Raw genomic sequence first — 25,687 nt, 5'->3', positions numbered from 1 at the left:
TTCCATAAGAGTTCTGAAAATGCTTATTCATTCAGTTCAGCAGTATAGTCAGTTACCAGAAACCTGTACTTGTCAGAGTCTTTTCCATGAATTCCTTGAAGATGAAACCCTTTTATAGGAACATTTTTGCAAAAGCATCAGAGTACACACAGAACTGCCTGTAAATGACAAAAGACTTAAAAATGACCACGGTTAAAGATTTGATGAAAGTTCATAATAATGCAATTGACAAGGAAATTTAGTTATTTCTGAGATATACATTTTAAAGTAATAACTAGAATTATGACTTATAACATTATACCAGAACATACAAGATTTTCAGAAATTTCATGTAATGTCTGAAACATTTATATTAACATATTTCCATACAAATAACCCAAAGAAAGTTTAGTATTAGTTGTTTTTTTCTTTGTTTGTTTTTTTATACTACAGGTTCTTACTAGTCATCAATTTTATACACATCAGTGTATACATGTCAATCCCAATTGCCCAATTCAACACACCACCATCCCCACCCCACAGCAGTTTTCCCCCCTTGCTGTCCATACGTTTGTTCCCTACATCTGTGTATCAACTTCTGCCCTGCAAACCGGTTCATCTGTACCATTTTTCTAGGTTCCACATACATGTGTTAATATACAATATTTGTTTTTCTCTTTCTGACTTACTTCACTCTGTATGACAGTCTCTAGATCCATCCACGTCTCAACAAATGACTCAATTTCATTCCTTTTTATGGCTGAGTAATATTCCATTGTATATATGTACCACATCTTCTTTATCCATTCGTCTGGCGATGGGCATTTAGGTTGCTTCCATGATCTGGCTATTGTAAATAGTGCTGCAGTGAACATTGGGATGCATGTGTCTTTTTGAATTACGGTTTTCTCTGGGTATATGCCCAGTAGTGGGATTGCTGGATCATATGGTAGTTCTATTTGTAGTTTTTTAAGGAACCTCCATACTGTTCTCCATAGTGGCTGTATCAATTTACATTCCCACCAACAGTGCAAGAGGGTTCCTTTTTCTCCACACCCTCTCCAGCATTTGTTGTTTGTAGATTTTCTGATGATGCCCATTCTAACTGGTGTGAGTTGATACCTCATTGTAGTTTTGATTTGCATTTCTCTAATAATTAGTGATGTTGAGCAGCTTTTCATGTGCTTCTTGGCCATCTGTATGTCTTCTTTGGAGAAATGTCTGTTTAAGTCTTCTGCCCATTTTTGGACTGGGTTGTTTGTTTCTTTAATATTGAACAGCATGAGCTGTTTATATATTTTGAAGATTAATCCTTTGTCCATTGAGTCATTTGCAAATATATTCTCCCATTCCGAGGGTTGTCTTTTCCTCTTGTTTATGGTTTCCTTTGCTGTGCAAAAGCTTTGAAGTTTCATTAGGTCCCATTTGTTTATTTTTGTTTTTATTTCCATTACTCTAGGAGGTGGATCAAAAAAGATCTCGCTGTGATTTATGTCAAAGAGTGTTCTTCCTATGTTTTCCTCTAAGAGTTTTATAGTGTCCAGTCTTACATTTAGGTCTCTAATCCATTTTGAGTTTATTTCTGTGTATGGTGTTAGGGAGTGTTCTAATTTCATTCTTTTACATGTAGCTGTCCAGTTTTCCCAGCACCAGTTATTGAAGGACTGTCTTTTCTCCACTGTATATCTTTGCCTCCTTCGTGATAGATTAGTTGACCATAGGTGTGTGGGTTTATCTCTGGGCTTTCTATCTTGTTCCATTGATCTGTATTTCTGTTTTTGTGCCAGTACCATATTGTCTTGATTACTGTAGCCTTGTAGTATAGTCTGAAGCAAGGGAGTCCACTTCCTCCAGCTCCTTTTTTTCCCCTCAAGACTGCTTTGGCTATTCAGGGTCTTTTGTGTCTCCATACAAATTTTAAGATGATTTGTTCTATTTCCATAAAAAATGCCATTGGTAATTTGATAGGGATTGCATTGAATCTGTAGATTGCTTTGAGTAGTATAGACATTTTCACAATATTGATTCTTCCAATCCAAGGACATGGTATATCTCTCCATCTGTTTGTATCATCTTTAATTTCTTTCATCAGCGTCATAGTTTTCTGCATACAGGTCTTTTGTCTCCTTAGGTAGGTTTATTCCTAGGTATTTTATTCTTTTTGTTGCAGGGTAAATGGGAGTGTCCATAATTTCTCTTTCAGATTTTTCATCATTAGTGTATAGGAATGCAAGAGACTTCTGTGCATTCATTTTGTATCCTGCAACTTTAACAAATTCATTGATGAGCTCTAGTAGTTTTCTGGTGGCATCTTTAGGATTCTCTATGTATAGTATCATGTCATCTGCAAACAGTGACAGTTTTACTTCTCCTTTTCCAAGTTGGATTCCTTTTATTTCTTTTTGTTCTCTGATTGCCATGGCTAGGACTTCTAAAACTATGTTGAATAATAGTGGTGAGAGTGGACATCCTTATCTCGTTCCTGATCTTAGAGGAAATGCTTTCACTTTTTCACCATTGAGAATGATGTTTGCTGTGGGTTTGTCGTATATGACCTTTATTATGTTGAAGTAGTTTCCCTCTATGCCCACTTTCTGGAGAGTTTTTATCATAAATAGGTGTTGAATTTTGTCAAAAGCTTTTTCTGCATTTATTGAGATGATCATATGGTTTTTATTCTTCAGTTTGTTAATATGGTGTATCACATTGATTGATTTGCATATATTGAAGAATCCTTTCATCCCTGGGATAAATCCCACTAGATCATGGTGTCTGATCCTTTTAATGTGTTGTTGGATTCTGTGTGCTAGTATTTTGTTGAGGATGTTTGCATCTATATTCATCAGTGATATTGGTCTGTAATTTTCTTTTTTTGTCGTATCTTTGTCTGGTTTTGGTATCAGGGTGATGGTGGCCTCATAGAATGAGTTTGGCAGTGTTCCTTCCTCTGCAATTTTTTGGAAGAGCTTGAGAAGGATGGGGGTTAGCTCTTCTCTAAATGTTTGATAGAATTCACCTGTGAAGCTATCTGGTCCTGGACTTTTGTTTGTTGGAAGATTTTCAATCACAATTTCAATTTCATTACTTGTGATTGGTCTGTTCATATTTTCTGTTTCTTCCTGGTTCAGTCTTGGAAGGTTATACCTTTCTAAGAATTTGTCCATTTCTTCCAGGTTGTCCATTTTATTGCATAGAGTTGCTTGTAGTAGTCTCTTAGGATGCTTTGTATTTCTGTGGTGTCTGTTGTAACTTCTCCTTTTTCATTTCTAATTTTATTGATTTGAGTCCTCTCCCTCTTTTTCTTGATGAGTCTGGCTAATGGTTTATCAATTTTGTTTATCTTCTCGAAGAACCAGCTTTTAGATTTATTGATCTTTGCTATTGTTTTCTTTGTTTCTATTTCATTTATTTCTGCTCTGATCTTTATGATTTCTTTCCTTCTGCTAACTTTGGGTTTTGTTTGTTCTTCTTTCTCTAGTTCCTTTAGGTGTAAGGTTAGATTGTTTACTTGAGATTTTTCTTGTTTCTTAAGGTAGGCTGGTATAGCTATAAAGTTCCCTCTTAGAACTGCTTTTGCTGCATCCCATAGGTTTTGGATCATCGTGTTTTCATTGTCATTTGTCTCTAGGTATTTTTTAATTTCCTCTTTGATTTCTTCAGTGATCTCTTGGTTATTTAGTAACGTATTGTTTAGCCTCCATGTGTTTGTGTTTTTTACATTTTTTTCCCTGTAATTCATTTCTAATCTCATAACGTTGTGGTCAGAAGAGATGCTTGATATGACTTCAGTTTTCTTAAATTTACTGAGGCTTGATTTGTGACCAAAGATGTGTTCTATCCTGGAGAATGTTCCATGCGCACTTGAGAAGAAAGTGTAATCTGCTGTTTTTGGATGGAATGTCCTATAAGTATCAATTAACTCTATCTGGTCTGTTGTGTCATTTAAAGCTTCTGTTTCCTTATTTATTTTCATTTTGGATGATTTGCCCATTGGTGTAATTGAGGTGTTAAAGTCCCCCACTATTACAGTGTTACTGTCGATTTCCTCTTTTATAGCTGTTAGCAGTTACCTTATGTATTGAGGTGCTCCTATGTCGGGTGCATATATATTTATAATTGTTATATCTTCCTCTTGGATGGATCCCTTGATCATTATGTAGTGTCCTTCCTTGTCTCTTGTAACATTCTTCATTTTAAAGTCTATTTTATCTGATATGAGTATGGCTATTCCAGCTTTCTTTTCTTTTTTTTTTTTTTTTTTTTTTTTTTTTGCTGTACGCGGGCCTCTCACTGTTGTGGCCTCTCCCGTTGCGGAGCACAGGCTCCGGACGCGCAAGCTCAGCGGCCATGGCTCACGGGCCCAGCCACTCCGTGGCATGTGGGATCTTCCCGGACCGGGGCACGAACCCGTGTCCCCTGCATCGGCAGGTGGACTCTCAACCACTGTGCCACCAGGGAAGCCCTACTCCAGCTTTCTTTTGATTTCCATATGTGTGGAATATCTTTTTCCATCCCCTCACTTTCAGTCTGTATGTGTCCCTAGGTCTGAAGTGGGTCTCTTGTAGACAGCATATATATGGGTCTTGTTTTTGTATCCATTCAGCAAGCCTGTGTCTTTTGTTTGGAGCATTTAATCCATTCACGTTTAAGGCATTTATATATATGTATGTTCCTATGACCATTTCCTTAATTGTTTTGGGTTTCTTTTTGTAGGTCCTTTTCTTCTCTTGTGTTTCCCACTCAGAGAAGTTCCTTTAGCATTTGTTGTAGAGCTGGTTTGGTGGTGCTGAATTCTCTTAGCTTTTGCTTGTCTGTAAAGGTTTTTTTTTTTTTTTTTTGGTAGCACGCGGGCCTCTCACTGTTGTGGCCTCTCCCATTGCGGAGCACAGGCTCCGGATGCACAGGCTCAGCGGCCATGGCTCACGGGCCTAGCCACTCCGCAGCATGTGGGATCTTCCCGGACTGGGGCACAAACCCGTGTCCCTTGCATCGGCAGGCGGACTCTCAACCACTGTGCCACCAGGGAAGCCCACTGTAAAGCTTTTGATTTCTCCATAGAATTTGAATGAGATCCTTGCCGGGTAGAGTAAACTTGGTTGTAGGTTCTTCCCTTTCATCACTTTAAGTATATCATGCCACTCTCTTCTGGCTTGTAGAGTTTCTGCTGAGAAATCAGCTGTTAACCTTATGGGAGTTCCCTTATATGTTATTTTTCATTTTTCCCTTTCAATTTTTCTTTGTCTTTAATTTTTGCCAATTTGATTACTATGTGTCTCGGCGTGTTTCTCCTTGGGTTCATCCTTATGGGACTCGCTACACTTCCTGGAGTTGGGTGGCTATTTCCTTTCCCATGTTAGGGAAGTTTTCGACTATAATCTCTTCAAATATTTTCTCTGGTCCTTTCTCTCTCTCTTCTCCTTCTGGGACCCCTATAGTGCGAATGTTGTTGTGTTAAATGTTGTCCCAGAGGTCTCTCAGGCTGTCTTCATTTCTTTTCATTCTTTTTTCTTTAGTCTGTTCCGCAGCAGTGAATTCCACCATTCTGTCTTCCAGGTCACTTATCCGTTCTTCTTCCTCAGTTATTCTGCTTGATTCTTTCTAGTGTAGTTTTCATTTCAGTTATTATATTGTTCATCTCTGTTTGTTTGTTCTTTAATTCTTCTTGGTCTTTGTTAAACATTTTTGCATTTTCTCTATCTTTGCCTCCATTCTTTTTCTGAGGTCCTGGATCATCTTCACTATCATTATTCTGAATTTGTTTTCTGGAAGGTTGCCTATCTCCACGTCATTTAGTTGTTTTTCTGGGGTTTTCTTGTTCCTTCATCTGGTACATAGCCCTCTGCCTTTTCATCTTGTCTGCCTTTCTGTGAATGTGGTTTTTGTTCCACAGGCTGCAGGACTGTAGTTCTTCTTGTTTCTGCTGTCTGCCCTCTGGTGGATGAGGCTATCTAAGAGGCTTGATGGGAGGGACTGGTGGTGGGTGAAGCTGACTGTTGCTCTGGTGAGCAGAGCTCAGTAAAACTTTAATCCACTAGACTGTTGATGGGTGGGGCTGGGTTCCCTCCCTGTTGGTTGTTTGGCCTGAGGCAACCCAACACTGGAGCCTACCTGGGCTCTTTGGTGGGGCTAATGACAGACTCTGGGAGGGCTCACGCCAAGGAGTACTTCCCAGAACTTCTGCTCCCAGTGTCCTTGTCCCCATGGTGAGCCACAGCCGACCCCCGCCCCCCACCTCTGCAGGAGACCCTCCAACACTAACACGTAGGTCTGGTTCAAAATCCTATGGGGTCACTGCTCCCTCCCCTGGGTCCCGATGTGCACACTACTTTGTGTGTGCCCTTCAAGAGTGGAGTCTCTGTTTCCCCCAGTCCTGTCGAAGTCCTGCAATCAATTCCCACTAGCCTTCAACGTCTGATTCTCTAGGAATTCCTCCTCCCATTGCCGGACCCCAGGTTGGGAAGCCTGACGTGGGGCTCAGAACCTTCACTCCAGTGGTTGGACTTCTGTGGTATAAGTGTTCTCCAGTCTGTGTGTCACCCCCCACCAGTTATGGGATTTGATTTTACTGTGATTGCACCCCTCCTACTGTCTCACTGTGGCTTCTCCTTTGTCTCTGGATGTGGGGTATCTTTTTGGGTGAGTTCCAGTGTCTTCCTGTCGATGATTGTCCAGCAGCTAGGTGTGATTCCAGTGCTCTCGCAAGAGGGAGTGAGAGCATGTCCTTCTACTCCACCATCTTGGTTCCTCCCTCAATTAACTGCTTTTTAAAAACCTCAAACTTACAAAAAAATTGTAAGTATGGTGCAGATAACTCTTTTCATGCACGATTTCAGAGAAAGTTGCCTACATGATGCTCCCAACATCCCAGAATATCTTATATGTATTGTGTATTCCTACAAACAAGGATGTTCTCCAACAGAAATACAATTCAACTAAAAAAAATCAGGAAATTAACATTGATATAATACTACTATCTGACCATCAGGCAGCATTCAAGTCTTCCTAATTATCCGAACAATGTTTTTATAGCAAAAGGATCCAGTTCAGAATCACAGGTTGAGCTTCGTTGTCATTTCTTCCTTTCTTTTTTTTTTTGGGTTTTAGAAGTTGGTTGGTATAGGTATCTTTATTTATTTTATTTTTGGCTGTGTCTGGTCTTCATTGCAGCACAAGCGATCTTCATTGTGGCATGCGGGCTTCTCTCTAGTTGTGGCATGTGGGTTTCCTCTCTCTAGTTGTGGCGCACAAGCTCCAGAGAGCGTGGGCTCTGTAGTTTGTGGCATGTGGGCTCTCCAGTTGAGACGCATGGGCTCAGTAGTTGTGGTGCGAGGGCTTAGTTCCTCTGTGGCATGTGGGATCTCAGTTCCCCGACCAGGGATTGAAGCCACGTCTCCTGCATTGGAAGGCCATTCTTTACCACTGGACCACCAGGGAAGTCCCAGTTGTCATTTCTTTTAATCTCTTTGGTCTTTCCTTGATTATCATGACCTTGACACTTTAAAGATTATAGGCCAGTTATTTTGTGGAATTTCCTTCCATTTGGGTTTCCTATTTCCTCGTGATTAGAGTCATACATATCTGTGGCAGGAAAACCATAGGCATGATGCTGTGTTCTTCTCTTGGAACTGATCAGGTGGCATACAGTCTCAGTTTGTTCCATTACTGATATTGCCTACTTTGATCCTTTGATTAGGGTGGAATCTGCCAGGCTTCTCCACTGTAGAAGTTCTCTTTTTCTATCTGTAATTAATAAGTATTTTGCGGGGAGGTGTTTTGAGACCATGTAAACATCTAATTCCTCATCATCCTTTCAATTTACTCATTCATTTATTTATATCACTGTGAACTCATGGTTTCCTATTTTATGTAATGGGTTATAATTCATTACTAAAATTATTTAGTTTGATCCTCAAATTATACCAGCTTTGTCCAGTGAGAGCCCCTTCATTTCAGTCTGGTTCCTGTGTCCTTTTGGCATGTCCTCATTATTCTTTAAGCACTTTCTTACTTCTGGGCACAAAAAGAAATTCCAAGCTCATTTTATTCTTTCTCTGTACCAGCCATGGAATCAGCCATTTCTCCAAGGTGCCCTGGTTTCTTTTAGTAAAGAATGGTATTTAGAAACCAATATCTGAGTGCTAGATGTGCTCAGTACTATTGAGATGTCCCTGTTTCCAGGTCCTTTTGGTGGACAGAGGTAGGAAATATATATACATATACATACACATATTGTATTTTTCTGTATCTATCTAGATGTATTGAAAACCATGGTTCATACCAACATGTGAAAACTTCTAGCTCTCATCTTTTCCATAATTGTAACTCCCTTCTCAGACAATGAGAAACCTAGCTCCCATTATCCTTAACACAGTATTTAGTTAATCAGAATCCAATGTGAATGCCCTCTTCACTCATTCAGTCTCTGACCCTCTTCATCAGCCCACCTCCACCCTCTGCCCTCCCACAAAGATGCCTTTTTGGCCCACTCTGACATCCTGCACTGGGCAGCTACCTTCCCAGAAGCACGGACACCCTCCTCATGCCAGTCAAGTGCAAACCCCTGCTCTGGGACACTGCAGTTCCACCTACCACTCACAGATGCTTTTTTGCTCAAGCCCACTGACCAGCTTTTGCATTGGATTTTTATCAACCTCTTTACCTGTTCATACTGCCTTAGTAAGATATTGTAACCTCTGTGGGCTTTCTGGAGGCTGCATAGTCTCAGAAAGCAGGGTGGGGGTGCGTGGTAATGGAGCCTTCTAATATGGCCTGAAGGAAAGAGTCCACTCTTCTGCTCCCCCTGGCCTTCCAGAATGAAAGCTGTCACCCTGCTACAGATGGAACATAAATGTGAGCCGTCCGCTGCTCCTGTGCACTGGGACGCCTGCACAAAGGGCCTTTGCAACCTTCACAACCCTCTGCATTGCAAACGCTGCCTTTCCCCAAGCCACTCTTTCTTAAGTTGGGCGGAAGACAGAAATTCCAGGGTGTAGCTGCCCTACTGGCCATGAAATGGAATGCACTCTCTGCCCACTGCCACCCCCCACCCCAGGGGTTTAAACCTTGCCGTTGTCTCATGTGCACCATTTAGAGACTAGTGAACTGAGAAGGAAAAGCCTTCTGGTAGAAGAGTTTTCTTGACTATAGATCTAATATTTTAAATAGGACTAAAAATACCATTGTCTTTTGCCATTAAATGACTGAAGGTGAAATTTAGTGAACTTAATGTATCAAGGAGAGTAATTATGAGATCATTTAATTGCTAAATCATCCCATCTAAATTGTAAATTGTTAAAAGCAGAGTCTGTGCTCATAAACATTTAATATTTTATACTAATTTTTATTTTATGCCTGTAATAAAAATGATTTAACTGTGTTGTCTTATATTTGAAAGGTTTGGAAGTGCTTATGATGGACCTTTACATTTTTGGCTCTCTGACACTTATTCAGAAGGATGCCATTTCTCAGCTTTCTTTTTCTTACATTTCAACAATAATGATGTGGTTAGGAGGAAGACTCGACACACTCTGGGAACTTAAATAACTGTGAGAACATTCCAGTCACAGGTTCAGATTTGTTCATACAAAACCTGAGGTGTAAGTTTGTCACAGCATTTGCAGCTTTCTGATTCTCGGGAATCATCTTTTATTTTGAAAACAGTCACACAATCTCCATCTCCAGAGGCGTCCAGGGCAGGGCTCTCATCTTCCTGTTGTGTCTGAGAATCCCGCAGACATAAGGAACATTCCAGTCACTCCAAGCCAGGCTCAGGGAGCGCTCAGGCATGACTTAGAACCCAGCCAAATTACACATTGATACTACAGGGCACCCCCTTTTCTGTTTTAGAGAGATTTTTTAAAGTTCCTCAAATCCAGATCATTTTAGGCTTTTGTTTTATTTGTGTCTATTTGTGTCAGCTTTACATTTTTTTAACCTGGCTGGCTGTGCTGGAGAAAGCAAGTGCCTGGAGCACATCCACCAACATTACTGAGGCATTTCCCAGCTCCGTCAGGAACCGACCTGGCTGGAGGAAGTGAAAAGAAAATGATGTTCCATGCTTCCTCGGCTCAAATTGGAATGCCCGCCCTCAGCCTCTGCAGACCTCAGCCCACGGATCCTTCAAGGCCTCCTCAGGTGCCGCTCCCTCCTTTCAGTCATCATTGATCACCACAGCTGAAGCAACCCTCCCCTTCTTTGAAGAACTGCTGTTTTCCAGTGCCTTCCTAATGGCCCTCACTGCTTTGGGCAAATCGTGATGGCTACTCCTGTCCTTTGTGCTATCTTATGATCTCTCTGGGTAACTCTAAGTTCTTTGAAGGCAGGTACTGAATGGAATTCGACCTTGAATCTCTCACAGTGCATCAGTAGCATGGAAACAGGAGTTGAATGAATGAAGAAAAGAGAACCAGACGGAATGCCAGAGTTTTGGAGGGTGAAGCCTACGTGTGACCTAGTTATCACAGAGGCTACAGCTGTAACAGTTACAGTTGTCTTAAGAGTGAGGAAGCTGAGCTAACAGAATAATGTCTAACCAGGCACGTATGGGCGTTACTCTCAAATTCCCCTGTGGCCTTGGCTTGAATACTCTTATGTTCTTCTCCTGAAATTCCTGTAGCTTGGAGATGCCTGTGAAGAATCGGAGAAGTGTTCTCTGCTTCATCATCAGGAACAGCTCAGGACTGACATGTGAAATGTACAAGTAAAAATGCAAAGCTTTAAAGAAAAAACTAAAGCAGCGTTTGTTTCCTGAAGACAGACATGGATGAGAACACAGCACAGCGACAACAGGCGAGGGCGTCAGCCACATCTCTCCGTGCACTTGGCCCAGGCGCTCCCCCAGCCCCGCCTCGGCAGCCACGTATCAGTCTGTACAACGTCAGTCACACACGTACCCAGCAGTCACTCCGGCAGTTAAGCCGTGCCCACCACCCTGAAGCCTGCTCTGTCAGAGTCGGACTCTGTGGTCGTGGGCCTCCTTTTTCTCTCCTCTCAATTGTGTGGAGCAGTTCTTTGGCCTCGGGCTGCGTTTCATAGAGCCTGGCTTTGGATACTCTCCAGGATCTCTCCTTCCTGCTTACGAAAGAACTGGGCTGAGAGGGCAAATTGGGACCAGAAAAGTTTTTTTGGAACTTCTTTTGGTGACAAGCCTAAAAGGCCATTAAAGCTAAAAGCCATGTAATTTTTCTGCTGGGCAGAGAATGGAGTGAGGGTCTGGTTCTACTTAGGAAGTAAGATTCCCGTTTTTGTGGGAAGTTTGTGGTAGAAACAACCCATCTTGTGTTTTTAGTTTAAAAATTATTTCCTCTGCTCTGCTAGGTGAATAAATAATTGTGCTCCACTATGACAGAAATAGTCACTTTGTCCACATAAGAAAGCATCTGGCAGCTTAGAAACAACAGACAATAAAACATCCATGCTGGGTATCAGTTAAGTCTTAACTTTTTCAAGTGTGTATCTGTGAAGAATGTTAAAGAATAAAGACATCCGGTAAAGGTCAAATTCGTGTTCTTATTTAAGGACTGTGTTCATTTGACATTTCTGTTGAGGAAAGACAGTTTCTCTGCTACTCGGAGAGGAAGTAAAAGTTGTCTAATGGCAGATGTAGTGCCGCTGTTAAATTAAGGCCTGATATTACTTTCCTCTGTGTTCTAAATCACTGGGGGAAGAGGGGACGGCTTTGCCAAATGAAGGGAGACAAACAGCAAAGGAAACTAAAACAGTTCCCTACCCATGAAGAGACAAACACAAAAACCATTTAAATGAAACATGTTTGACAGACGTCTTTAGTTTTAACACACATACACAAATACGCAACCTGAAAAACGGCTTTTGGAGGAAAAAAGGAAACAAAAACGTTGACAGAACATCTTACAGACCTCAAATTTTGTGCTGACTTGGAGGAATAAAGTGCTTAACAAAGACACTCGTGTGAGTTTGGACAGCTTGACATGACTGATACTATTCAGTGATGGTCAGTCACTTAAACCAGTGGAAGACCTCAGAGAGAAATGTCATTGTCAGAAAGAACCTTGATTGGCTCCTACACCTCTTCCAGCCACGTAATCCCTGGCACAGAGGCATCAGGGCGTCCAGAAGCCCTGGAAGGTCGGACTGCCGTGCTGAGACTGTTGCTGGGCACCCATGGGGACAGGCCCGAAAGTCCCAGCCTCTGATGGCCTCTGGGCACCGACCAGCGTCACCCCACCTGCCCACCTCAGACACTGTCAGTCCTGCGTCCCCCACACCAAAATCCTCCCTGCTTCCTCAGCAGCCATGGGAGCAAGCGTGCTTCTGCTGAGTTTAATTCATCTTCCTCTTACAGTGTGTGTTTGGGGCTGGCTGGCAAAGATCAGTGCTTCTCCTGTGTGCTTTAGACCAGAGAGGAAATGAGCAGAGATGTTTTCAGTTCGCTGCAGCTGTAACTGTCTCCTTCCAACTCTGTCTCCCCTGATCCACAGCGGTCCCCTCATTTGGACCATGGCTGGCGTCAGTGGGTTGAATTCTGTTTAAGAAGAACCACCTGCCCACCTGCCTGCTCCTTGACAGCTGAGATATTTTGTTACTTATAGGACCCTTATTGTAAAATCTTTACTATCCATTTATTGTAAATACATTTTCAAGTTGCCAGAAAAAGTCTTTTCTATAAGGCTAGTGGCATATCTTTCTTTAAACACAAATGATCTAAACATTTATTTAAATATTTATGGAAGGAGTAAAGTAGGAAACAATTGCTACAAAAGTAATGACTTTGAATATTGTTTTAAAAAAGTTGGTTTATCCCAACTTTTTTAAGAGCATATGCTCTGCACATATTGCTGATAACATACATAAGAGATTAATTTTTTCCTTCATGAAAGAAAGGAAAGAACCAGAAAGAGTTCAGAAGGCAGGATTTTAAATGAGTAAGTTCTTAGGGGATATGAAAGCTATTATGTGTTTGGAGAGAGAGGAAAGGGAGAGGGAATGAAAATATCTTGCTCATGCTAAAGAGAGAAGAGAATCAACTCTGAGTTTTGCTTGAGATAACACCTGGCATGTTATCACTCTGGAAGATATCTTCCATCAGCATACAAGGACCTCGGGTTGCCATTACAAAGCAGATTTTTGTCGGTGACTCAGTTTTAATTTATTGGGATTTCTGAAAAACACACATTTTGGTAAACTTCAGATACTGTTTTCTGACTACTAACCACTAAATGTGTCAAGATTGATGATAAAAGAGAGTTCTCCTCCATCCAACCCCCTCCCCGCTTTAATTCACAGGTGAAGTCCTCATACTGTGATAGTCTGTGACTCTTTCTGTTTTAAGAAAATGCTGGTACAAGGATAGGAGTTGGGCTACCCAGGTTACATAGATCATGATTTGAGACCTTAGAGGAGCACTTCATTATAAATAAAAGGCAGTTCACACGTTCTAGAAAATACATCAAAATGAAAATACATCAAAATGCTTTCTAAGGTTGCTCTATCCCTAAGATTCCCGAATTCATTGTGTAATTTATTGTTGTTTGGATACCCTCCATTGAATGGTGAGCAAAAGAAGCAATTTTTTATTCTTTTTTTTCAATAAGTCAGTGCAAAAAATTCTATGCGTTCTAACCTATTTGGTCTCCCACAATGCCCTTTAATTTGAAAGAAAATGAAGAATTATTATAGAAATCCACCCCAAATTTTTTAATCCAAAATGAGCTAGGCTGTTTTTTTTCTGCTACTGGTGCAGTATTTTCTCACGGTTATGTTCTTGAAACATGAATCTGTGATAGTTTAAGAGCTGAATACATAATTTAATACTGCCCAAGGCCAGCATTAGCTAAAGCAGATGTTTGTGAAAGACGCACGTCTTTACTGGAGGTTTGAGCTGCCCTCATTCCGTCCATTTCCCTCCGCCTCCTTTGTGGTGCTCATTATATCCTTCTCGTCTGCAACGGAGACTGATAACAAGCACCCCCCCTTAAAGGTACCCCAGGAGAGCCCATTGCACACGGCAATGAAGCTGCCCCAAACGCAGAAGGTGGTTGTCTTTGAGGGCTAGTTTACATATGCAGCTGTTGACACGTCATTGAATCCCTGAATCTCACAAAAGGAAGACTCTCAGAAAGTTACTGGTTCTCCTTGATGTCTGGATTCTCCACAATACCCCAGCCACATGGTTAAACACCTGCAGTGATGGGGAACTCTCAGAGTTACACATTTGCTCTGTGGCTGCATAATTCTCACAAGGAAGCAGTTGGAGGTTGGAGACCAGGAGCATCAACTCTGGAATCCCAGCTCTGCCCTGTCCTCCCTTGTGTGACCCTGAGCTATTTCATTTAACCTGTCTCTGTTTCCTCATGGCGTTTACCTCAAAGGGTTGTTTTGAGGCTCCAACAAGATAATGGATATAAAACCCTTAACACAGTTTCCGGCATATTGTAAAAGCTAAGTGGAAGCCATTATTATAATTTAATTTTTAGTCAATGTCCTTTTCACTGGATTTCTACCCTTTGCTTCTGGTTCTGCCCCCTAGAGCCAGCTAGCTGCTAATCTGTCTTCCATGGGCCTGTCGTCCAGATATGTGAACATGTTCATCATTTTTACCCCTTTTTCCCCGATCCTTTGGACTCTTTATTACAATCACCCCTAATCACTAACATTTCTCCAAATGCCCAATGTTCTCTTTCAGCCCTAGGCTTTTGCACACGCTGTTTTCTCTCAGCCTGGACTTCCTCCTCTGTCACTTCCTACCCACTTCGGCCTGATCAAATCCAGCTCATCCTTCAGGCCTCAACTAAGATGTCCCTTCTGCCTGCAAGTCTTCCCTGATCCCTGCAGTATTTCCCAGAACCAACTGTCCCTTATTTCCCCCAAGCACTACCTTCAGTTCTGCAAGAAGAGGAAGATACAAGGAAAGAATTAGGCAGAGGGGAGGGGAAAAAGCATATGGATCATTATTGAAAAAAAGTAACCCTGCAGCAACATGGACACTGGACTAAAGTCACTAACAGAGGATAATACTAATAATGTCATGTCTTCAGGGGGCAGTGGCTTTACCTCTTAATGGCTGAGACTGTTGGTCTCCAGGAGGTAGGTAGGTTCAGTGTCTTCCTCATTGCTGATCTCCAGGGCCTTGCACGGTGATGCTCACGAGGTATTTCTTAAACATGTTTGTAAACTTCTTTTCTGTGAGCTTACGCATCCTTTTTCCAACCTGCTCCTCCTGACAAAATCGGGGAGTCAACAGAGCTTTTTTTATTTTCAACCCTCTTTGCAGAGGAATAAATTGAGAACTCAGGAGCATCGGCTCATGAGAAACAAATCCAGTCCTAGCTATTCAGAGCAGGACTCTTTCACAGCACTAAATCTCTCTCTCTTTCCCCCCCCATTGCACACAGAAGGCTCCACACATAGAGCTTGACAAACAAGAAGTTAAACTGTAGATAGATATCTGCACAGACCCTTTCTCTTGTGAGGAAAAAAAGGATTGTATCCATCATCTTTATTTCACAGGGAAAGTAAAGACAGGAAGGCAGATCTCTGGTATCATGAAATGGTGAGAGGTCAGAGGGTACTCTGTAGCATCCCAGCTCAGCCTAATTCTTGGCCTTGGTCTAAGGGTTACACTGTCATCCGAAGAACCACAGCTTGATCCTCATCCAGTATCTGGTGTTGGTTATGCCTGCTAGTGCTGGCTATCTCCTTCTCTTAGCTAGGATCATTCCATTATTCAGGGGGGCCCTTCTAGGAAATAAGCAAAAGCAGGGACCTTTTCTGTTCTGAAGGTACCTTGCCCAGCCTTTGCAGTGAAGTGGAGGCCTTCTTACAAAGTCTGGGCTGAAGTTAGGAATAGGTCTCCATCTTCCTTTGTCTTCTGGAAAGACTTGAGCCCTGAGCTCATCCTGAACACTGAGTGCTTCTCCAAGTGTCTGGAAACAGTTGGAGAGACTTTTGACCAAGGCCAGAGAAACAACTGTTTATTCCTTTTTGCTCTCCCATCTCCGGTCTCTCCCTTGGGTGTATTAAACCCAAGCCAGTGACAACCCTGGCCAAATAGCAGGCTAGAGTCCACAGCTGTGCTTTGCTAGTGCTGAGACCCAACTGAAAAGCAATCATGATGCTGGCCCTGAGGGTTTGTGGAGACAGGCGTAAATAGACTACAGGCCCAGTAGGGAGACTGGACTGTGAACACAGACTCACCAGCCCAGAAGCCTGTTTGGAAGCTCAGGCTACCCCAGAAGCCTCTATTGTCCCAGCCACACCAGAGGAATGCACTTAGCCCAGTGTAAGGGGAAGATGGGAAGGTGGGAAAGGAGTCAGCCTCCTTGAAGGAGAAAGTACCATGATGAGCTCTGAGGCCAGTGAGGAAGCAGAGCTCACAACAGTGTGGCCCAGATGGATTCTGAGCCTTTATCTTGGGAATTCTAAAATCAGAGGTGATGGCATCTGACCCCTGAGTCAGCAAGGGCAAGCAAAGAAACCATGGGATTTGGGGAGGGAAGGGGTCACCACCGTGAGACTTACTTTTATAGGAGCCTTTGCCAGTCTAGTCTACAAACCCTGCCTGAACATTAAAAAAATATTCTAGATTTACCCACCTGAGTTAGACTGCAAAACAGTACACAGTTTCCTAAAGTTTCGATTTTTAGTCACTTGTCAAGATCACATGTATGCCTTTTTGAAATTCTGTGCAAAAGCCTGTGGCCATTGAACTGTAGTAAATGTAGACACTTTAACTGATACATTGATAGATAACATGGTGTAGCTCAACAAGATAAAATTTTTTTTAAAAACCTTCTTAAAACAGTTATTCCTACTTATAAATAGTTAAAAGGATTCATGTTTGGTTTAACTAATTCTCCTTTCACCTCAAGAAACAGCTTTGGGGCTTTGTTCGCTGTAGATAAGGCGGGATGAGTCAAAATGAGCCAGCTGAGATAATACCACATTGGCATAAACTAAACAAAGAAGGCAAGAGACTCGACTGAATTTCAGAAAAAATAAGTGCTATCACTTGAGAAATACTGAGATGTTAGGTGTCAAAATTCGATCTGCAAGGTTAGGGGGCTGACAGAGAAACCTGCACATGTAGTTCTATGATCTCCAGAGTGTCGCCAGGATTACAGAGCTTACTGTGGAAGCTGTAACATATTCCCAGCTTCCTTTTTCTGGGAAATAATTTTACGTTATGACTGTTTGTGACTACAATGTAGTTCTGTTGCACAATGTCATCATCAGAGCCATCTTCCTCTCTGTCCAGGCATCTGAATTACATCTGTAATATGCCTTCAGGCATATTACATACAATTAGGAAATCTTCTTTAGTAGCTCATTTTTTTCCCAAATATGTCATTTTGGCTGAATAATATTAAGGGATTAAAAAAAAAGTTACCATTACATTAACTGAAATTATTACTGTTTTAATTTGCCTGCAAAGCCTTTATTTCAGCTATCATTTCTTATAACTTGTAACTTGGTGGGTATCATAATCCTGATAGAATTTTAGCTACTTGATAGCCTGAGACATTTGAGGGGGAATCATTCTCAACAGAAAATCCGTTTAATGAGCACTTCTGGTGTTAACTGTGAACAGCTATCTTCCACACTCTTAAAGTACATGACGAAACCAGGGACTTATGTCACCTTTTTTAACGTAACACCGGATGTTCCGTTCCTCCCCGCTCCTGACCCTACCAGTCATCCTCCAGGAACGCCTAGCCAATTTATGGAGTTGATGGACTACAGAAAAAACAGAGGAGCTGAGCCAGTTTCCTGAAATAGCAAGTTTTAAGATGAATTTCTGGAACAACCACCTTGAGGTGCCATACAATGAAATGTTCTCATAATTTTCAACCAGCCAAGCCTTTGCCAAGAGGGTAGTATTTGTTGGAGAAAGTGACATCCCTGAGAATACAGAAAGCAAATCACTGAGAGCAATGGAAACGTCTAACCACTCACTATATTTTCTCTTCAACTAAAACATGGTGCAAACCTGGGGCACAGTGCTCTGTGAAATGTTAATCATCATACATACAGCGTATGGTGGTCTTGTGGCGAAGGTGGTGCTTAGAATGTCTCCCCTCCGCTCCAAACACAGCAACGACAAGATACGCAGCCAATATTTCATATGTATTTTACAAATTAAATTAAATATTAAATATATATTATAAGTGTAAAAATATGGCTAAGCCGAAAAATAAGCTAAACATCCTAACAGACCAGAAACAGAACTACAAAGCAGGAAGTGTCATGAGCCAGAAGTCTACGGGGCTTTGAGCACTAAAGCAGGCAGGGTGGTAAAGATCTGACTCCTGTGGGGTAACCTGTACAGGAGCATCCTATGTATAGTTGGAGACAAAGTTGGGCTTTCTGCACACAACGAAGAGCTGGGTCATGCTTTTAATATGTGGAAGGAGCCCCCCCAAAACCCCTAATTGCCATTCACTGACTGTGGCAGTGGCAGAAGGAAGCAGAGAGCAGCAGCACTGACAACTCTTGGGCCAAGCTGTCCTCTGGTCCAGTGGCTGGCCCTGGGACAGCACCAGTGTCACTGTGGGAATGGACACTGAATTACTAGGTTAAGACCTGGGGTCCCAGGGAGCTTCCTAATGTCCACAAACAGGGAGACAGGGTAGGGGAAGTATATAGCGAGGGGGAAAACACCACTCAAGATGAACCTGCCTGCTAAAATGTCAAAAAAGCGACACTCAGAAAAGGAGCCCCAATCTCAAATGTCAGATGTATTAGTTTCCTATTGCTGCTGTAACAAATTACCACAAACTCAGTGACTTAACACAAATTTATTATGTTACAGTTTTGTAGTTCAGAAGACTGAACCAGACCTCAGTGTGGTAAAAGCTAGGGGCCGGCAAGCTGCTTCCTTACTGGAGGTTCTGGGGAGCATCCATTGCCTTGCCCTTTCCAGCTCCTCGAGGCTGCCTGCATCCCTTGGCTCATGGCTCCTTCCTCCACCTTCAAAACCAGCAACAGTGGGTCAAGTTCTCACATTGTATCACACTGAACTCCTCTTCTTCTTCCATCTTCCACATTAAGGACCCTTGTGAATATATCAGGCCCACCTAGATAATCTGGGATAAACTCTCTGTCTTCAAGTCCATTGATTAACAGCCTTAATTTTATCTGCAACCTTAATTCTCCTTTTCCATGTTATGTAACATATTCACAGGATTAGGCTGTAAACATCTTTGTAGGGGGACATTATTCTCTCTATTAGATCAGGAGACCAATTTACTCCTGACAAAATTGGAGTGATAGAGCCATCTCAAAAATCACTTTACAATAACTATCTGTAAGAGCCCTCAAAAGATAAAAGTAGGAATAACACCAATTTTAAAAAGCAAAGAAACTATGAAGGATTTTATGCATGGCTAACATAGTAGAAAGTCTGTGAGTTTGGGGGTAGATTTGATAAGCTGATTATCTCAATTCTGTTCTTATCTCCTGCTAGTATGCTTTCTTGGGTTGAAAAAAAATTTTTTTTTTTTGATGTTTAGCATCCTTTTTATTGTGCTTACTTATTTTTATAAGGAACAAGCAACATATACCACATCTTCCCAATGCCCAAAGTAATGCAGTAATAACAGAATACTCAAAAAAAAAAATCCTGGAAATTGCATTAAATACTGCTTTAATTAGGAATTGCTATAATAAAACAAGTAACGTTATACATTATTTTTCCAATGAGTTTCAGTTTGAGAAACTGAACAGAAGAGCCAGATCTTTAAGCTTTGAGTCGTGGCAAAAAATGAAAACAAAACCTACATTTCCCGGACTCCCTTGCAGCTAAAGAAACCAATGTGATTTAGGTTTGACCAATCAGATGCACCTTCATGAGACCTGCATGCGGAGCTGAGTTCAATGGAGGCAGAGGCTAGGATGCAAGGAGACATCCATTTTCCTCCTGTGCATTTAGCAGGCACAGTGTGGTCCTGAGGTTAGGATTTCCAGCTGCAATTTCTCATCAGCAGATTGCAGCCTAAGTGGTGACTCCCTAGAGCCAATAATTGCAGTGGTGGCCTCGTGATCCCTGGAAAGCCACTAAAATCGGAGATCTGCAGTGACCCTGGGGGTGGCAGTTACTGCTACAGCTTCCTGACTCATTGCCCTTGGAAGCTAGGTTCTACAAAACTGTCCTGGGAGTCATTCCTGAAGGTCAGTGGAGAGCCTGCTCTTCTAATGAATGTTTAAGTTTCTAATTCCCTGTATAACATCCCTTTCTGCCTAAAATAATAAAAGTACCTTCTATTATTTACAACAGTACCCTGATTGATGTATGCACCACATATATTTCCCCAAATCAGGGGCAGAATGCTATTAATTGTACTTTCTTCACAAGAGTTAGTGGTACTCTGTTATCTTTCTCTTCTGTCATTACAAATTAGCCAGTATGTACAGGTAAACAAGCTGTGGGTAACTAAACTTTAGTTTAAATTATAAACAAGTGACTTTACAAGATTAAAAATACGTCACTGGACAGCTGGAAAGAGACAAAAATGACTTTCTAGAGAGCATCATAATTTTTTTTTCATTTTAATTAAAGTATCTTGGAATTAGTAAAATAGTCCTGAGGTAATAAGGGCCACAGTAGCATTTCGTTAACAGTATTAACACATTATCTCTCTCTAGTCCCTGATGGCCTGTGTCAGGGTAGTAAGAAAGAATTCTTTTTCTTGACCTCTTTATTTCAAGTGAGGCGTTATAAAGGAAGAAGCTTGAGCCTTAATGCCTTTGTTCATTTTCTGTCATCAGAAAATGAGTTACACGGTCATTTGAGGTGGGCTTAACTGGCCAAGTTACCCTTCTCTGTGGCTTGCCCAGTGCTGCCTTGGGAAGCTCCAAATTCCTTCACTCAAGGAATTTCTGTATGGGTATAAGTGGATCAAGGTAAGAACCTGGTCTGGAATGTGAGGGGGTTTTTTGTTTTTGTTTGTGTGTGTGTGTGTTTGTTTTTTTTGTACTGCTATTTAGAAAAATAATGGTGGCTCCTTTGATTTGTTTAGTAGAATCAAAATAGCTGAGAGTCTACCCCTGGAGAAAACTCACCAGCCATTGCTATAGCCAAAGAAAATTCCAAATATCAAAGTTTGGATTTACTTCTGTATCTTTCTCACATACTACTTGAGATCATAATTCTTTTTTTTATTTTAAGATTATGACATGAACCCATTCAGAGAATACCAGACTCCCATTAACTTTTTCACCTAGCAGTTGCTTCTGTAAGAAACTTTTACATGCTGTTTGTTTTCTTTAAAATCAAGTTTTCAAAAGGAATATATGTTGCCACAGAGGATGGTGAGTCAATGACAATAATAGTTGAAGAAAAAATTATTTTTCAATTAAGAGAGATTAAAATCTGAAGAAAAGCAACAATTATCTAGGTGAAGAATGGCCTTGTGTGTTGTAGCCAGGTAGCTCCGTTTAGACCAGTCATCTTTAATAAGATGCAGAGCATCCCTGTCACTAGGAGCATTGTGGTGGCACAGATGCCACTGCACCGAGGAGGGGGGAGGGTTACTATGGGAAGGACATTGAAAATATGTGCACCCTTTATACACCATACCTGAGCTCCCTCTATTAGCTCTTAAACTGTAGGAAAATGGGTTTTCCCACCTTATCCTTATTTGGAATTTTGATCTAAAATGCATTCTATAGTTCAGATTTGGCTAAGTATTCCTAGTACAGAAATATGCAGATATTTTCATCTAGAAGAAAGTGCTGCTGAGTAGCGGATCAGAAGGTAAGAAAAGAGTAAGTATGTGTAACCATAAAAAGGTCAAAATAGAGTTGAGCACCTAATTGGACAACTGCCTTCTACCATTTCAGCACTTGACTCTTCCTGGCTACTTGCACAGTATTGTTCAAGTAGAATAAATCATTTGCCATGACCAGGTTTTAGGAAAATATGTGAGAGTCAGTCAGGCAAAAAATCAGTTTGAAATAGATGAAAGTTTCCATCTGAGTGGCTTCTACCAGAAGAGAATGTTTCTAGGAGCACAGTATTTTTAATCTTGTTTTAAAAAAATAGTTTAATGTATAAATCACTCAATTGTAAAGGCACTTCAATTTTATTTTCCTTTAGTTTTGAGGTTTTGGAATTGCTCTGTGCAGTTCCAAGTAAAAGCTCTTAGATAAAACTTGCATGCTGAAAACCACCATCAGAAATGTGCAAGTACAACTATAAATTTATACAACAATCAAGCTGTTTGTAGTTTGCAAAATTTGCTAATAAAATGCAGAAGTAGGGTTTCCATTTACACTCTCTGGCACTGGCACTGCATGCATATCTTGGGTGCAGGCAAAAGATGGAAAATTCCATGCATAGAGAGTCTTTTGTGGATGCGACAGTTTGCTAATATCTTAATGAGTGAATTATGATAATTACGAAAATCTTAGCTTTACATTATTTGTGAAGTGTGTGTGTGTGTGTGTGTGTGTGCGTCAGCCTTCCCAGGCAAACACACCATTCCGATTCAGCAGCACTCAATGAGGAACATTTCTGTACTAATAATACAAAATGGATCTTAAACTGCTGCATATTAATCAAATTCATTAAAGTGCATTCATTAATTTGTGTGTATAACAGCCAAACCGGGAATGTAGAGTTTGCACAAAATACATATATTAATGAATGCTAAAACTTCAACATGAGCAATAGCTTTAAAAATATTTTCATAAAGCAAAATTCTAAGGGGTAATACTGATAATTATTTTTAAAAATATTTCCACTTTCACTTCCTGTTATTAGCTTTAAGTAGAGTAGTAACTAAATAGTGTTATTTAGCTTTAAGTGGAAAAAATATGGAAGAAAATAACTAAGAAATAAAGGGAAAGCCCAAAAGATTGTAAAGAAAAAAAGGATGTAGAGCAACGTTAATATTAAATTTCCTACTTCTCCTTCAAATCAACTTAAAAATATGTTCAGGGCATGTTAGACATGGTCACTTTCTGTGTACAAACAAGCATGTATTCGAAGCTATATTAGGAAACAGCCTTTCATTTCCTGTATGGGACTAGAGGCTGGGAGGGGCGTGGCGAAGGAAAATACAGCCATGAGGGTGTATCTGTATACTTACATGTCTAAAACTAATGGAAAATTTTACATAAGTCAGGAGACCTAAGACTTGTGTCAACAATCAATGACTAGTACTCGCTTCAGCAGCACATACACTAAAATTGGAATGATATGAAGATTAGAATGGCCCCTTCATTAAGAATGACATGCGAATTCACATTCCATATTTTTTTCTTAATTAATTAATTTATTATTTTTGGCCGCGTTGGGTCTTCGTTGCCATACGTGGGCTTTCTCTAGCTGCGGGCAGCGGGGGCTACTCTTCATTGCGGTGCGTGGGCTTCTCATTATGGTGGTTTCTCTTGTTTCGGAGCGCGAGCTGTAGGCACGAGGGCTTCAGTAGGTGTGATACACAGGCTCAGTAGTTGTGACTCACAGGCTCTAGAGCTCAGGCTCAGTAGTTGTGGCGCATGGGCTTAGTTGCTCCGTGGCATGTGGAATCTTCCCAGACCAGGGCTCGAACCCGTGTCCCCTGCATTGGCAGGCGGATTCTTAACCACTCCACCACCAGGGAAGCCCCTTTCTTTTTTTTTTAAAAAGGTAACTATAGGGTGTGATAAATGTGTTAACTTTATTGTGGTGATCATTTCAAAATGTACACATATCACCATGTTTTACACTTTAATATATACAATTTTATTTGTCAATTTGTCAAAAAAGAAAAAAAAATGATGACTTTTCTAACATATTGTTTTTTACCTGAATGCTAACTGCTCTGAAGACAAGACTCATTTCCTTGGCCTCTACAGCACTGAGCACAGTGCCTGGCATGGAAAATGTACTCAATTAATATTAAATCTAAAATAACTATTGTACAAAGCAAAATATAGTAAGAGTTATAAGAGAGGTGTAAACATAACATCCACAGAGTCAACATTGGCAAGGCTTCAGGTCGGAGGCTGTGTGGTGACTGGAAGCTTCTTCAGGACAGGATCCTTCAGTTCCTTCTTACTCTCCTGCCACCAGCTCTGTGCTCTATTTGTGTCTAGCAAGGGCTCAGTGCGGGACATTCTAACTGGGGAAAGTCTGTTAAACAAAGGAAGGAAGGTGGGAATTTGTAAGTTGTGTTGGGTGAGCAAAAACAGTTGGGCTAGAGCAGCACGACCCAGAGGACTAAGGGCATTCCATAGAACCCTAGTTCTGTGTGATTTGGGGTAGGGAAAGATAGTGTGAAATTACTAAGTTTGATTCCAGACGTACTGAGTTTTCTTATCAATTAGGAGCAATCTGCCAACTTTCTGACTATGCATCCTTGCTTAAGAATAGTGCTGTACATCATCATTTCTCTAACTATGTTCCCCAGAGCTCCAGTGTTCTGTGAGTTATAAAGAGGGAGGAAAAAAGGTTATTTAACTAAGTTTGTAAAATGCTTCTGGTTCTCTTGTGTTGAGAGCTTTACAATGTACATGAACATATCAAGGGTTCTGAGAAGTCTTGTCCTGAAGACACCTGTATACCTTTTGTAAACCTGGTACTCCCCAAAATTATTTGAACCCGAAGCAACTTTCCTGTAGCATCTATTAACATACCATGGGACATGACTACTGCCACATGTCTATAATTCCTCTGCTACAAATTCTCTTGTATTCTGTTGGCCACAGGAGTCATAAAACCATATATAAGGGATCCAAGGGGACTCATTGGTCCGTACCTTTGTCTTTAAGAACAAACTTCAGTTGTTTAGATAAGTGAGACCTTTTCATGTATTTAATGAGTTTCTCAGCTTCACTTGTTCACCCATCTTATTTTGTCTGCCACCCTCATTATGGCAAAATTCTCTTATCTATTTCCTGTAAACGTCTCATCCTGCCTTTTAAGAGACTGAGACAAGATGGTTTCATAATTTTTATGTTTCTCTCCTCAAACTGGTTCACTTGAAACCTCAGCTTTCCCTTCTCCAGACTCAAATCATTCTATTTTCTTCTCAGGGATTTTAAGGTGTGGCTCCTTTTGTCGTTGTTATTGAGATATAATTGACAATATGACATTATATTAGTTTCAGGCATACAACATAATGATTCAGTGCTTGCATATACTGCAAAATGATCACCACAGTAAATCTAGTGAACCTCCATCTCTACACAGGTATACCTTTTTTTCTTGTGATAAAAGCCTTAAAGATGTACTCTCTTAGCAACTTTCAAATGTACAGTATTATAAATTATTGTCACTGTGCTGTCCATGACATCCCTGTGACTTTAATTGGAAGTTTGTACCTTGTGACCCCCTTCACCCATGTTTCCTGTCCAACCTCTGGCAACGATCAATCTGTTCTTTGTATCTATGAGTCAAGTTGTGGGGTTTTTTTAAGACTCCATACATAAATGAGATCCTACAGTATTCGTCTTTCTCTATCTGACATTTCACTCAGCATAATGCCCTCAAGGTCCATCCATGTTGTCACAAATGGCAAGATTTGCTTCTTTTCTTATGACTAATACTCCATTATATATATATATATATATATATATATATATATATCACATTTTCCTTATCTGTTCATCCATCGATGGACACTTAGGTTGCTTCCATATCTTGGCTATTGTAAATAATGCTGCAGTGACTATGGAGGTGCATATAACTTTTCCAGTTAGTTTTTCCATTTCCTGCAGATAAATACCCAGAAGAGGAATTGCTGGATCA

Source organism: Hyperoodon ampullatus, assembly GCF_949752795.1.
Source record: "Hyperoodon ampullatus genome assembly, chromosome: 1".
Lineage (NCBI taxonomy): Eukaryota > Metazoa > Chordata > Mammalia > Artiodactyla > Ziphiidae > Hyperoodon > Hyperoodon ampullatus.
This window is presented reverse-complemented; position numbering follows the sequence as displayed.